Here is a 15,245-nt window from a genome sequence, read left to right as displayed (position 1 = left end):
GGGTATGAGGACGTGTCTCTGTGGCAGGGGACTGGAGACATCATACAGATAGAGGGAAAGTACAGTGACAGTGACATCCATACAGTGACACATGGCGGTGGTAGCATCAGGGTATGAGGACGTGTCTCTGTGGCAGGGACTGGAGACATCATACAGATAGAGGGAATGTACAGTGACATCCATACAGTGACACATGGCGGTGGCAGCATCAGGGTATGAGGACGTGTCTCTGTGGCAGGGACTGGAGACATCATACAGATAGAGGGAATGTACAGTGACATCCATACAGTGACACATGGCGGTGGCAGCATCAGGGTATGAGGACGTGTCTCTGTGGCAGGGACTGGAGACATCATACAGATAGAGGGAAAGTACAGTGACAGTGACATCCATACAGTGACACATGGCGGTGGTAGCATCAGGGTATGAGGACGTGTCTCTGTGGCAGGGACTGGAGACATCATACAGATAGAGGGAATGTACAGTGACATCCATACAGTGACACATGGCGGTGGCAGCATCAGGGCATGAGGACGTGTCTCTGTGGCAGGGACTGGAGACATCATACAGATAGAGGGAATGTACAGTGACATCCATACAGTGACACATGGCGGTGGCAGCATCAGGGTATAAGGACGTGTCTCTGTGGCAGGGACTGGAGACATCATACAGATAGAGGGAATGTACAGTGACATATATACAGTGACACATGGCGGTGGCAGCATCAGGGTATGAGGACGTGTCTCTGTGGCAGGGACTGGAGACATCATACAGATAGAGGGAATGTACAGTGACATCCATACAGTGACACATGGCGGTGGCAGCATCAGGGTATAAGGACGTGTCTCTGTGGCAGGGACTGGAGACATCATACAGATAGAGGGAATGTACAGTGACAGTGACATCCATACAGTGACACATGGCGGTGGCAGCATCAGGGTATGAGGACGTGTCTCTGTGGCAGGGACTGGAGACATCATACAGATAGAGGGAATGTACAGTGACATCCATACAGTAACACATGGCGGTGGCAGCATCAGGGTATGAGGACGTGTCTCTGTGGCAGGGACTGGAGACATCATACAGATAGAGGGAATGTACAGTGACAGTAACATCCATACAGTGACACATGGCGGTGGCAGCATCAGGGTATGAGGACGTGTCTCTGTGGCAGAGACTGGAGACATCATACAGATAGAGGGAATGTACAGTGACAGTAACATCCATACAGTGACACATGGCGGTGGCAGCATCAGGGTATGAGGACGTGTCTCTGTGGCAGGGACTGGAGACATCATACAGATATAGGGAATGTACAGTGACATCCATACAGTGACACATGGTGGTGGCAGCATCAGGGTATGAGGACGTGTCTCTGTGGCAGGGACTGGAGACATCATACAGATATAGGGAATGTACAGTGACATCCATACAGTGACACATGGTGGTGGCAGCATCAGGGTATGAGGACGTGTCTCTGTGGCAGGGACTGGAGACATCATACAGATATAGGGAATGTACAGTGACATCCATACAGTGACACATGGTGGTGGCAGCATCAGGGTATGAGGACGTGTCTCTGTGGCAGGGACTGGAGACATCATACAGATAGAGGGAATGTACAGTGACATCCATACAGTGACACATGGCGGTGGCAGCATCAGGGTATGAGGACGTGTCTCTGTGGCAGGGACTGGAGACATCATACAGATAGAGGGAATGTACAGTGACATCCATACAGTGACACATGGCGGTGGCAGCATCAGGGTATAAGGACGTGTCTCTGTGGCAGGGACTGGAGACATCATACTGATAGAGGGAATGTACAGTGACAGTGACATCCATACAGTGACACATGGCGGTGGCAGTATCAGGGTATGAGGACGTGTCTCTGTGGCAGGGACTGGATACATCATACAGATAGAGGGAATGTACAGTGACAGTGACATCCATACAGTGACACATGGCGGTGGCAGTATCAGGGTATGAGGACGTGTCTCTGTGGCAGGGACTGGATACATCATACAGATAGAGGGAATGTACAGTGACATCATACAGTGACACATGGTGGTGGCAGCATCAGGGTATGAGGACGTGTCTCTGTGGCAGGGACTGGAGACATCATACAGATAGAGGGAATGTACAGTGACAGTGACATCCATACAGTGACACATGGCGGTGGCAGCATCAGGGTATGAGGACGTGTCTCTGTGGCAGGGACTGGAGACATCATACAGATAGAGGGAATGTACAGTGACATCCATACAGTGACACATGGCGGTGGCAGCATCAGGGTATAAGGACGTGTCTCTGTGGCAGGGACTGGAGACATCATACTGATAGAGGGAATGTACAGTGACAGTGACATCCATACAGTGACACATGGCGGTGGCAGTATCAGGGTATGAGGACGTGTCTCTGTGGCAGGGACTGGATACATCATACAGATAGAGGGAATGTACAGTGACAGTGACATCCATACAGTGACACATGGCGGTGGCAGTATCAGGGTATGAGGACGTGTCTCTGTGGCAGGGACTGGATACATCATACAGATAGAGGGAATGTACAGTGACATCATACAGTGACACATGGTGGTGGCAGCATCAGGGTATGAGGACGTGTCTCTGTGGCAGGGACTGGAGACATCATACAGATAGAGGGAATGTACAGTGACAGTGACATCCATACAGTGACACATGGCGGTGGCAGCATCAGGGTATGAGGACGTGTCTCTGTGGCAGGGACTGGAGACATCATACAGATAGAGGGAATGTACAGTGACATCCATACAGTGACACATGGCGGTGGCAGCATCAGGGTATGAGGACGTGTCTCTGTGGCAGGGACTGGAGACATCATACAGATAGAGGGAATGTACAGTGACATCCATACAGTGACACATGGCGGTGGCAGCATCAGGGTATGAGGACGTGTCTCTGTGGCAGGGACTGGAGACATCATACAGATAGAGGGAATGTACAGTGACATCCATACAGTGACACATGGCGGTGGCAGCATCAGGGTATGAGGACGTGTCTCTGTGGCAGGGACTGGAGACATCATACAGATAGAGGGAATGTACAGTGACAGTGACATCCATACAGTGACACATGGCGGTGGCAGCATCAGGGTATGAGGACGTGTCTCTGTGGCAGGGACTGGAGACATCATACAGATAGAGGGAATGTACAGTGACATCCATACAGTAACACATGGCGGTGGCAGCATCAGGGTATGAGGACGTGTCTCTGTTGCAGGGACTGGAGACATCATACAGATAGAGGGAATGTACAGTGACATCCATACAGTGACACATGGCGGTGGCAGCATCAGGGTATGAGGACGTGTCTCTGTGGCAGGGACTGGAGACATCATACAGATAGAGGGAATGTACAGTGACATTATACAGTGACACATGGCGGTGGCAGCATCAGGGTATGAGGACGTGTCTCTGTGGCAGGGACTGGAGACATCATACAGATAGAGGGAATGTACAGTGACAGTGACATCCATACAGTGACACATGGCGGTGGCAGCATCAGGGTATGAGGACGTGTCTCTGTGGCAGGGACTGGATACATCATACAGATAGAGGGAATGTACAGTGACAGTGACATCCATACAGTGACACATGGCGGTGGCAGCATCAGGGTATGAGGACGTGTCTCTGTGGCAGGGACTGGAGACATCATACAGATAGAGGGAATGTACAGTGACATCATACAGTGACACATGGCGGTGGCAGCATCAGGGTATGAGGACGTGTCTCTGTGGCAGGGACTGGAGACATCATACAGATAGAGGGAATGTACAGTGACAGTGACATCCATACAGTGACACATGGTGGTGGCAGCATCAGGGTATGAGGACGTGTCTCTGTGGCAGGGACTGGAGACATCATACAGATAGAGGGAATGTACAGTGACAGTGACATCCATACAGTGACACATGGCGGTGGCAGCATCAGGGTATGAGGACGTGTCTCTGTGGCAGGGACTGGAGACATCATACAGATAGAGGGAATGTACAGTGACATCCATACAGTGACACATGGCGGTGGCTGCATCAGGGTATGAGGACGTGTCTCTGTGGCAGGGACTGGAGACATCATACAGATAGAGGGAATGTACAGTGACATCCATACAGTGACACATGGTGGTGGCAGCATCAGGGTATGAGGACGTGTCTCTGTGGCAGGGACTGGAGACATCATACAGATAGAGGGAATGTACAGTGACATCCATACAGTGACACATGGCGGTGGCAGCATCAGGGTATGAGGACGTGTCTCTGTGGCAGGGACTGGAGACATCATACAGATAGAGGGAATGTACAGTGACAGTGACATCCATACAGTGACACATGGCGGTGGCAGCATCAGGGTATGAGGACGTGTCTCTGTGGCAGGGACTGGAGACATCATACAGATAGAGGGAATGTACAGTGACAGTGACATCCATACAGTGACACATGGTGGTGGCAGCATCAGGGTATGAGGACGTGTCTCTGTGGCAGGGACTGGAGACATCATACAGATAGAGGGAATGTACAGTGACATCCATTCAGTGACACATGGCGGTGGCTGCATCAGGGTATGAGGACGTGTCTCTGTGGCAGGGACTGGAGACATCATACAGATAGAGGGAATGTACAGTGACATCCATACAGTGACACATGGCGGTGGCAGAATCAGGGTATGAGGACGTGTCTCTGTGGCAGGGACTGGAGACATCATACAGATAGAGGGAATGTACAGTGACATCCATACAGTGACACATGGCGGTGGCAGCATCAGGGTATGAGGACGTGTCTCTGTGGCAGGGACTGGAGACATCATACAGATAGAGGGAATGTACAGTGACAGTGACATCCATACAGTGACACATGGCGGTGGCAGCATCAGGGTATGAGGACGTGTCTCTGTGGCAGGGACTGGAGACATCATACAGATAGAGGGAATGTACAGTGACATCCATACAGTGACACATGGCGGTGGCAGCATCAGGGTATGAGGACGTGTCTCTGTGGCGGGGACTGGAGACATCATACAGATAGAGGGAATGTACAGTGACAGTGACATCCATACAGTGACACATGGCGGTGGCAGCATCAGGGTATGAGGACGTGTCTCTGTGGCAGGGACTGGAGACATCATACAGATAGAGGGAATGTACAGTGACATCCATACAGTGACACATGGCGGTGGCAGCATCAGGGTATGAGGACGTGTCTCTGTGGCAGGGACTGGAGACATCATACAGATAGAGGGAATGTACAGTGACATCATGCAGTGACACATGGCGGTGGCAGCATCAGGGTATGAGGACGTGTCTCTGTGGCAGGGACTGGAGACATCATACAGATAGAGGGAATGTACAGTGACAGTGACATCCATACAGTGACACATGGTGGTGGCAGCATCAGGGTATGAGGACGTGTCTCTGTGGCAGGGACTGGAGACATCATACAGATAGAGGGAATGTACAGTGACATCCATACAGTGACACATGGCGGTGGCAGCATCAGGGTATGAGGACGTGTCTCTGTGGCAGGGACTGGAGACATCATACAGATAGAAGGAATGTACAGTGACATCCATACAGTGACACATGGTGGTGGCAGCATCAGGGTATGAGGACGTGTCTCTGTGGCAGGGACTGGAGACATCATACAGATAGAAGGAATGTACAGTGACATCCATACAGTGACACATGGCGGTGGCAGCATCAGGGTATGAGGACGTGTCTCTGTGGCAGGGACTGGAGACATCATACAGATAGAAGGAATGTACAGTGACATCCATACAGTGACACATGGTGGTGGCAGCATCAGGGTATGAGGACGTGTCTCTGTGGCAGGGACTGGAGACATCATACAGATAGAAGGAATGTACAGTGACATCCATACAGTGACACATGGCGGTGGCAGCATCAGGGTATGAGGACGTGTCTCTGTGGCAGGGACTGGAGACATCATACAGATAGAGGGAAAGTACAGTGACAGTGACATCCATACAGTGACACATGGCGGTGGTAGCATCAGGGTATGAGGACGTGTCTCTGTGGCAGGGACTGGAGACATCATACAGATAGAGGGAATGTACAGTGACATCCATACAGTGACACATGGCGGTGGCAGCATCAGGGTATGAGGACGTGTCTCTGTGGCAGGGACTGGAGACATCATACAGATAGAGGGAATGTACAGTGACATCCATACAGGGACACATGGTGGTGGCAGCATCAGGGTATGAGGACGTGTCTCTGTGGCAGGGACTGAAGACATCATACAGATAGAGGGAATGTACAGTGACAGTGACATCCATACAGTGACACATGGCGGTGGCAGCATCAGGGTATGAGGACGTGTCTCTGTGGCAGGGACTGGAGACATCATACAGATAGAGGGAATGTACAGTGACATCCATACAGTGACACATGGCGGTGGCAGCATCAGGGTATGAGGACGTGTCTCTGTGGCAGGGACTGGAGACATCATACAGATAGAGGGAATGTACAGTGACATCCATACAGTGACACATGGCGGTGGCAGCATCAGGGTATGAGGACGTGTCTCTGTGGCAGGGACTGGAGACATCATACAGATAGAGGGAATGTACAGTGACATCCATACAGTGACACATGGTGGTGGCAGCATCAGGGTATGAGGACGTGTCTCTGTGGCAGGGACTGGAGACATCATACAGATAGAGGGAATGTACAGTGACATCCATACAGTGACACATGGCGGTGGCAGCATCAGGGTATAAGGACGTGTCTCTGTGGCAGGGACTGGAGACATCATACAGATAGAGGGAATGTACAGTGACATCCATACAGTGACACATGGTGGTGGCAGCATCAGGGTATGAGGACGTGTCTCTGTGGCAGGGACTGGAGACATCATACAGATAGAGGGAATGTACAGTGACATCCATACAGTGACACATGGCGGTGGCAGCATCAGGGTATGAGGACGTGTCTCTGTGGCAGGGACTGGAGACATCATACAGATAGAGGGAATGTACAGTGACATATATACAGTGACACATGGCGGTGGCAGCATCAGGGTATGAGGACGTGTCTCTGTGGCAGGGACTGGAGACATCATACAGATAGAGGGAATGTACAGTGACATCCATACAGTGACACATGGCGGTGGCAGCATCAGGGTATGAGGACGTGTCTCTGTGGCAGGGACTGGAGACATCATACAGATAGAGGGAATGTACAGTGACATCCATACAGTAACACATGGCGGTGGCAGCATCAGGGTATGAGGACGTGTCTCTGTGGCAGGGACTGGAGACATCATACAGATAGAGGGAATGTACAGTGACATCCATATAGTGACACATGGCGGTGGCAGCATCAGGGTATGAGGACGTGTCTCTGTGGCAGGGACTGGAGACATCATACAGATAGAGGGAATGTACAGTGACATCCATACAGTGACACATGGCGGTGGCAGCATCAGGGTATGAGGACGTGTCTCTGTGGCAGGGACTGGAGACATCATACAGATAGAGGGAATGTACAGTGACATCATACAGTGACACATGGTGGTGGCAGCATCAGGGTATGAGGACGTGTCTCTGTGGCAGGGACTGGAGACATCATACAGATAGAGGGAATGTACAGTGACAGTGACATCCATACAGTGACACATGGTGGTGGCAGCATCAGGGTATGAGGACGTGTCTCTGTGGCAGGGACTGGAGACATCATACAGATAGAGGGAATGTACAGTGACATCCATATAGTGACACATGGCGGTGGCAGCATCAGGGTATGAGGACGTGTCTCTGTGGCAGGGACTGGAGACATCATACAGATAGAGGGAATGTACAGTGACATCCATACAGTGACACATGGCGGTGGCAGCATCAGGGTATGAGGACGTGTCTCTGTGGCAGGGACTGGAGACATCATACAGATAGAGGGAATGTACAGTGACATCCATACAGTGACACATGGCGGTGGCAGCATCAGGGTATGAGGACGTGTCTCTGTGGCAGGGACTGGAGACATCATACAGATAGAAGGAATGTACAGTGACATCCATACAGTGACACATGGCGGTGGCAGCATCAGGGTATGAGGACGTGTCTCTGTGGCAGGGACTGGAGACATCATACAGATAGAAGGAATGTACAGTGACATCCATACAGTGACACATGGCGGTGGCAGCATCAGGGTATGAGGACGTGTCTCTGTGGCAGGGACTGGAGACATCATACAGATAGAGGGAATGTACAGTGACATCCATACAGTGACACATGGCGGTGGCAGCATCAGGGTATGAGGACGTGTCTCTGTGGCAGGGACTGGAGACATCATACAGATAGAGGGAATGTACAGTGACATCCATACAGTGACACATGGCGGTGGCAGCATCAGGGTATGAGGACGTGTCTCTGTGGCAGGGACTGGAGACATCATACAGATAGAGGGAATGTACAGTGACATCCATATAGTGACACATGGCGGTGGCAGCATCAGGGTATGAGGACGTGTCTCTGTGGCAGGGACTGGAGACATCATACAGATAGAGGGAATGTACAGTGACATCCATACAGTGACACATGGTGGTGGCAGCATCAGGGTATGAGGACGTGTCTCTGTGGCAGGGACTGGAGACATCATACAGATAGAGGGAATGTACAGTGACATCCATACAGTGACACATGGTGGTGGCAGCATCAGGGTATGAGGACGTGTCTCTGTGGCAGGGACTGGAGACATCATACAGATAGAGGGAATGTACAGTGACATCCATACAGTGACACATGGCGGTGGCAGCATCAGGGTATGAGGACGTGTCTCTGTGGCAGGGACTGGAGACATCATACAGATAGAGGGAATGTACAGTGACATCCATACAGTGACACATGGCGGTGGCAGCATCAGGGTATGAGGACGTGTCTCTGTGGCAGGGACTGGAGACATCATACAGATAGAGGGAATGTACAGTGACATCCATATAGTGACACATGGCGGTGGCAGCATCAGGGTATGAGGACGTGTCTCTGTGGCAGGGACTGGAGACATCATACAGATAGAGGGAATGTACAGTGACATCCATACAGTGACACATGGCGGTGGCAGCATCAGGGTATGAGGACGTGTCTCTGTGGCAGGGACTGGAGACATCATACAGATAGAGGGAATGTACAGTGACATCCATACAGTGACACATGGTGGTGGCAGCATCAGGGTATGAGGACGTGTCTCTGTGGCAGGGACTGGAGACATCATACAGATAGAGGGAATGTACAGTGACATCCATACAGTGACACATGGTGGTGGCAGCATCAGGGTATGAGGACGTGTCTCTGTGGCAGGGACTGGAGACATCATACAGATAGAAGGAATGTACAGTGACAGTGACATCCATACAGTGACACATGGTGGTGGCAGCATCAGGGTATGAGGACGTGTCTCTGTGGCAGGGACTGGAGACATCATACAGATAGAAGGAATGTACAGTGACAGTGACATCCATACAGTGACACATGGCGGTGGCAGCATCAGGGTATGAGGACGTGTCTCTGTGGCAGGGACTGGAGACATCATACAGATAGAAGGAATGTACAGTGACATCCATACAGTGACACATGGCGGTGGCAGCATCAGGGTATGAGGACGTGTCTCTGTGGCAGGGACTGGAGACATCATACAGATAGAAGGAATGTACAGTGACAGTGACATCCATACAGTGACACATGGTGGTGGCAGCATCAGGGTATGAGGACGTGTCTCTGTGGCAGGGACTGGAGACATCATACAGATAGAAGGAATGTACAGTGACAGTGACATCCATACAGTGACACATGGCGGTGGCAGCATCAGGGTATGAGGACGTGTCTCTGTGGCAGGGACTGGAGACATCATACAGATAGAAGGAATGTACAGTGACATCCATACAGTGACACATGGCGGTGGCAGCATCAGGGTATGAGGACGTGTCTCTGTGGCAGGGACTGGAGACATCATACAGATATAGGGAATGTACAGTGACATCCATACAGTGACACATGGTGGTGGCAGCATCAGGGTATGAGGACGTGTCTCTGTGGCAGGGACTGGAGACATCATACAGATAGAGGGAATGTACAGTGACATCCATACAGTGACACATGGCGGTGGCAGCATCAGGGTATGAGGACGTGTCTCTGTGGCAGGGACTGGAGACATCATACAGATAGAAGGAATGTACAGTGACAGTGACATCCATACAGTGACACATGGCGGTGGCAGCATCAGTGTATGAGGACGTGTCTCTGTGGCAGGGACTGGAGACATTATACAGATAGAGGGAATGTATAGTGACATCCATACAGTGACACATGGCGGTGGCAGCATCAGGGTATGAGGACGTGTCTCTGTGGCAGGGACTGGAGACATCATACAGATAGAAGGAATGTACAGTGACATCCATACAGTGACACATGGCGGTGGCAGCATCAGGGTATGAGGACGTGTCTCTGTGGCAGGGACTGGAGACATCATACAGATAGAAGGAATGTACAGTGACAGTGACATCCATACAGTGACACATGGCGGTGGCAGCATCAGTGTATGAGGACGTGTCTCTGTGGCAGGGACTGGAGACATTATACAGATAGAGGGAATGTATAGTGACATCCATACAGTGACACATGGCGGTGGCAGCATCAGGGTATGAGGACGTGTCTCTGTGGCAGGGACTGGAGACATCATACAGATAGAGGAATGTACAGTGACAGTGACATCATACAGTGACACATGGCGGTGGCAGCATCAGGGTATGAGGACGTGTCTCTGTGGCAGGGACTGAAGACATCATACAGATAGAGGGAATGTACAGTGACATCCAAACAGTGACACATGGTGGTGGCAGCATCAGGGTATGAGGACGTGTCTCTGTGGCAGGGACTGGAGACATCATACAGATAGAGGGAATGTACAGTGACATCCATACAGTGACGCATGGCGGTGGCAGCATCAGGGTATGAGGACGTGTCTCTGTGGCAGGGACTGGAGACATCATACAGATAGAGGGAATGTACAGTGACAGTGACATCATACAGTGACACATGGCGGTGGCAGCATCAGGGTATGAGGACGTGTCTCTGTGGCAGGGACTGGAGACATCATACAGATAGAGGGAATGTACAGTGACAGTGACATCCATACAGTGACACATGGCGGTGGCAGCATCAGGGTATGAGGACGTGTCTCTGTGGCAGGGACTGGAGACATCATACAGATAGAAGGAATGTACAGTGACAGTGACATCCATACAGTGACACATGGCGGTGGCAGCATCAGGGTATGAGGACGTGTCTCTGTGGCAGGGACTGGAGACATCATACAGATAGAGGGAATGTACAGTGACAGTGACATCCATACAGTGACACATGGCGGTGGCAGCATCAGGGTATGAGGACGTGTCTCTGTGGCAGGGACTGGAGACATCATACAGATAGAGGGAATGTACAGTGACATCCATACAGTGACACATGGCGGTGGCAGCATCAGGGTATGAGGACGTGTCTCTGTGGCAGGGACTGGAGACATCATACAGATAGAAGGAATGTACAGTGACAGTGACATCCATACAGTGACACATGGCGGTGGCAGCATCAGGGTATGAGGACGTGTCTCTGTGGCAGGGACTGGAGACATCATACAGATAGAGGGAATGTACAGTGACATCCATACAGTGACACATGGCGGTGGCAGCATCAGGGTATGAGGACGTGTCTCTGTGGCAGGGACTGGAGACATCATACAGATAGAGGGAATGTACAGTGACATCCATACAGTGACACATGGCGGTGGCAGCATCAGGGTATGAGGACGTGTCTCTGTGGCAGGGACTGGAGACATCATACAGATAGAGGGAATGTACAGTGACATCCATACAGTGACACATGGCGGTGGCAGCATCAGGGTATGAGGACGTGTCTCTGTGGCAGGGACTGGAGACATCATACAGATAGAAGGAATGTACAGTGACAGTGACATCCATACAGTGACACATGGCGGTGGCAGCATCAGGGTATGAGGACGTGTCTCTGTGGCAGGGACTGGAGACATCATACAGATAGAGGGAATGTACAGTGACATCATACAGTGACACATGGTGGTGGCAGCATCAGGGTATGAGGACGTGTCTCTGTGGCAGGGACTGGAGACATCATACAGATAATAGGATTTTGGTACTTACCAGGTAAATCCTTTTCTTTGAATCCATAGGGGGCACTGGAGTACTCTTGGGATATGGACGGGCGCAGCCGAACAAAGGCACTGAATATTTAAATTTAGGACTCTCCACCCCTCCATATCCCCGAGTACCTCAGTGTACGACCTCAGTGTTTTTTACCGAGCGAACAGGAACTATATAGAGAGGTTGACAATGGAGAATTCCTATAACATAACGGACAACAACAAAGTTGACCCATAACGTTACTGTCAACTAAACAGTTGACACCATAACCGATAGAACTTTATAATTTGAACCAATCGGTGAAAATGTGTTACCATAAGCTCCTCTGAGCTTAATACCAAGTAGGTAAAACGTGTTACCCTAAGCTCCTTTGAGCTTAAAACAACCCAGGTAAAACTGCTCTGGGTGGGCGTCCAGTGCCCCCTATGGATTAATGAAAAGGATTTACCTGGTAAGTACCAAAATCCTATTTTCTTTTTCATCCACTAGGGGTCACTGGAGTACTCTTGGGACGTACCAAAGCTTCCCTCGTGGGCGGGAGAGCTGTTTGATACTTGTAACAGTAGGCAGCCAAAGCTAGATGCTGATGCTGCCACCATTCATAACGTGTAAACGTGCACAAACGTGGTGCACTGAAGGCTATGTAGCCGCGTCGTAGACGCTCCACGACCCGCTGGGTCTGACATTCCCACAGAACCTGTGGGATGAGCTATTACTGACGTAGGCGATTGTAACTTAGCCTTAAAGTAAGCCTGACTTGTAGTCATTATTATCCAACTGGATAATGTCTGCTGAGAAACTGGCTAACTCCAGTTGGCAGCATCATCGAGAACAAACAACGTATCCGTATCACGTACTGTAGACGTTCGGGACATATATAAACGCGTAATGCGTGTACCACATTCAGAATTCTAGAATGTGCTGTCCACACAGGAACCACTATTGGTATATTGATGTGAAGAATACGAAAGCGGAATTCGTCCGAAGATCTGCTTTGTCATGAGAAAACTCAAATACGGTGGCTTGGAATACAAGGCACCCAAATATGAAAACAAAACCCTTGCCGAAGCACCCTTGCCGAAGCTAAGGCTAGAAGAAAAATGTTTTCCAAAGTGAGAAACTTTATCCCCATTTGTTGTAAGGGTTCAAAATATGAAACTGTAAGAAATCTGAACCCAACCTCAAGTCACCTGGCGCTGTAGGTGGGATAAATGGAGTCTGAACTTTGATGACACCTTGTAGAAAGGTGTGTACAGACGCAATAGATTCAAACGTCTTTGAAAATAAGTTTACCACACAGATACCTGCACCATCAGTGCAGATAAACGCAGTTTTCCATCCCACCCCATTTAACAGAATACGGGTAACTTGAAGGATGATGTCGGAAACTTCCGAGCTTTACCACCTATGTAAGCACACGAAATTTTGTAATAATGAGCTGCCTTAAGCGGCTTACTAGCTCGTAACATGGTTGGTATAACCGATACTGTAATGCCCTATTTCTTAAGAGGGAGGTCTGAACCCTCACCCCGTCAACCGCAGCTGCGGTACATAGGTAATAGGTACATAGGTAACTATGGGTAACAGAACGTTCCCTGTTGTAACAGGTTGGACGTATTATGAGCGGCCAAGATCATGTGCAAGTATTCCTTGGAGATTCGAGAAGCAAGCTCTCCGAAACCCATGAGATATCACTAGTATGACTGTGACAACTGTCTTATGATCCGTTTTGGCAACGGAGAGAGCAGCAGAAAAATGGTGGATCCAGATACACGATGCTGAATGACCACATGAATGTGAGAGACTCCACCGCCACTGCCCTTGTTACATATACTGAGCTTTTGTAATTGTGGCGAGATGCCATCATGTATACCTGAGGGTAACCCCTTCTGTGGACTCACATATGAAACACTTGTGGATTTAATGTCCAGTTTTCAGGATCTAAATCCTGACGGGTGAGATCATCTGTCTAACAGATGTCCACTCACGGAATGAACCTCGTTGACATTTCCACATAATGGTGTTCTGAGCAATTGAGGATTCGAGTTACCTGCCGCATTGCCATGCGGCTTTTTGGTTCTCGCTGGTTGTTGTGTATGCAACTGCCGTTGCGTTGTCTGACTGCCCCTGGTCAGACTGAAAGCGAAGCATGTAGTGCATTGTAAAATGCACAGAGTTCTAGGACATTTATCGACAGCAATCTGTCGTAATCCGTTTTAGAACCTTTGTCGCTGATCTTTTTTAACTACAACTCCTGAACCTCTGCGACTCTCGTCCAGAGTATATACACCCTCGCCCCTCTGTGGGAAACGCGAGTGAAGGGCGGTGAACTAAATCGCTTTGAAACACATCATTATTCTTAACAGGTGAATACACCAATGTACCGCTAGTGTGCGTGTTTTGCACTAATTACTAGATGTACATTTGTTCTTACTGGTGTAGTAGGTAAATGTCTTTGATTTACCGTATTTATAATCTTACCTAGGAATTGACATCGTTTAGACGGAATTAGATGCGATTGTTTTTGAACTTGATCTGCCACCGCAGTATACATTAGTAGCGCAAGTTAGAGGAACTTTGTTGAGACAGAGTTCTTATGAGCAGATCATCTAAGATAAAGAAACTCTGTTGAGACAGAGTTCTTATGTGAGATGAGCTATCATCACCAACATCACTTTGGTAAACACCCGAGGCGATAAGAAACGGTAGACCTGAAATGGTTAATGGTTGTGGCGATTTGCAAACGCTAGAACCTGTGATGAACAAACCGGAATGGGTAAATACGCATTGTGAAGATCAAGTGCAATTATGCCATTTTGTGGCTCCAATAAGCAAACACTAACATGAGAAAATCCATTTTCCCACTGCAGTAAATGACTTGCTGATTGAGATTGCGACGGAGCTGTTTGGTTTTTTCAAACAGAGAGGAATAAGTAACCCTGACTCTGTTGGTGTACTACTGCCTGGATTATAAAGACAGCTGAAAACCAGCAGAGACTAAATGGCAACCTGCCAAACCGTTCGACAGA

At 49.7% G+C, this 15,245-nt stretch overlaps 1 protein-coding gene across 1 annotated transcript in view; it reads right to left on the bottom strand.

Moving 5' to 3' along the window:
- The window catches only part of LOC134997593 (cytochrome P450 4B1-like), a gene marked incomplete at its 5' end in the record, with an annotated part of 75,000 nt that overhangs the window by 52,750 nt on the left and 7,005 nt on the right, over positions 1–15,245 (bottom strand). The gene's annotated exons all lie outside the window — the stretch shown is intronic.

The sequence above is a fragment of the Pseudophryne corroboree genome, unplaced genomic scaffold, assembly GCF_028390025.1.
Source record: "Pseudophryne corroboree isolate aPseCor3 unplaced genomic scaffold, aPseCor3.hap2 scaffold_1448, whole genome shotgun sequence".
Lineage (NCBI taxonomy): Eukaryota > Metazoa > Chordata > Amphibia > Anura > Myobatrachidae > Pseudophryne > Pseudophryne corroboree.
Note: the sequence above shows the minus strand (reverse complement) of the source record. Positions and strands in the feature narration are given on the sequence as shown.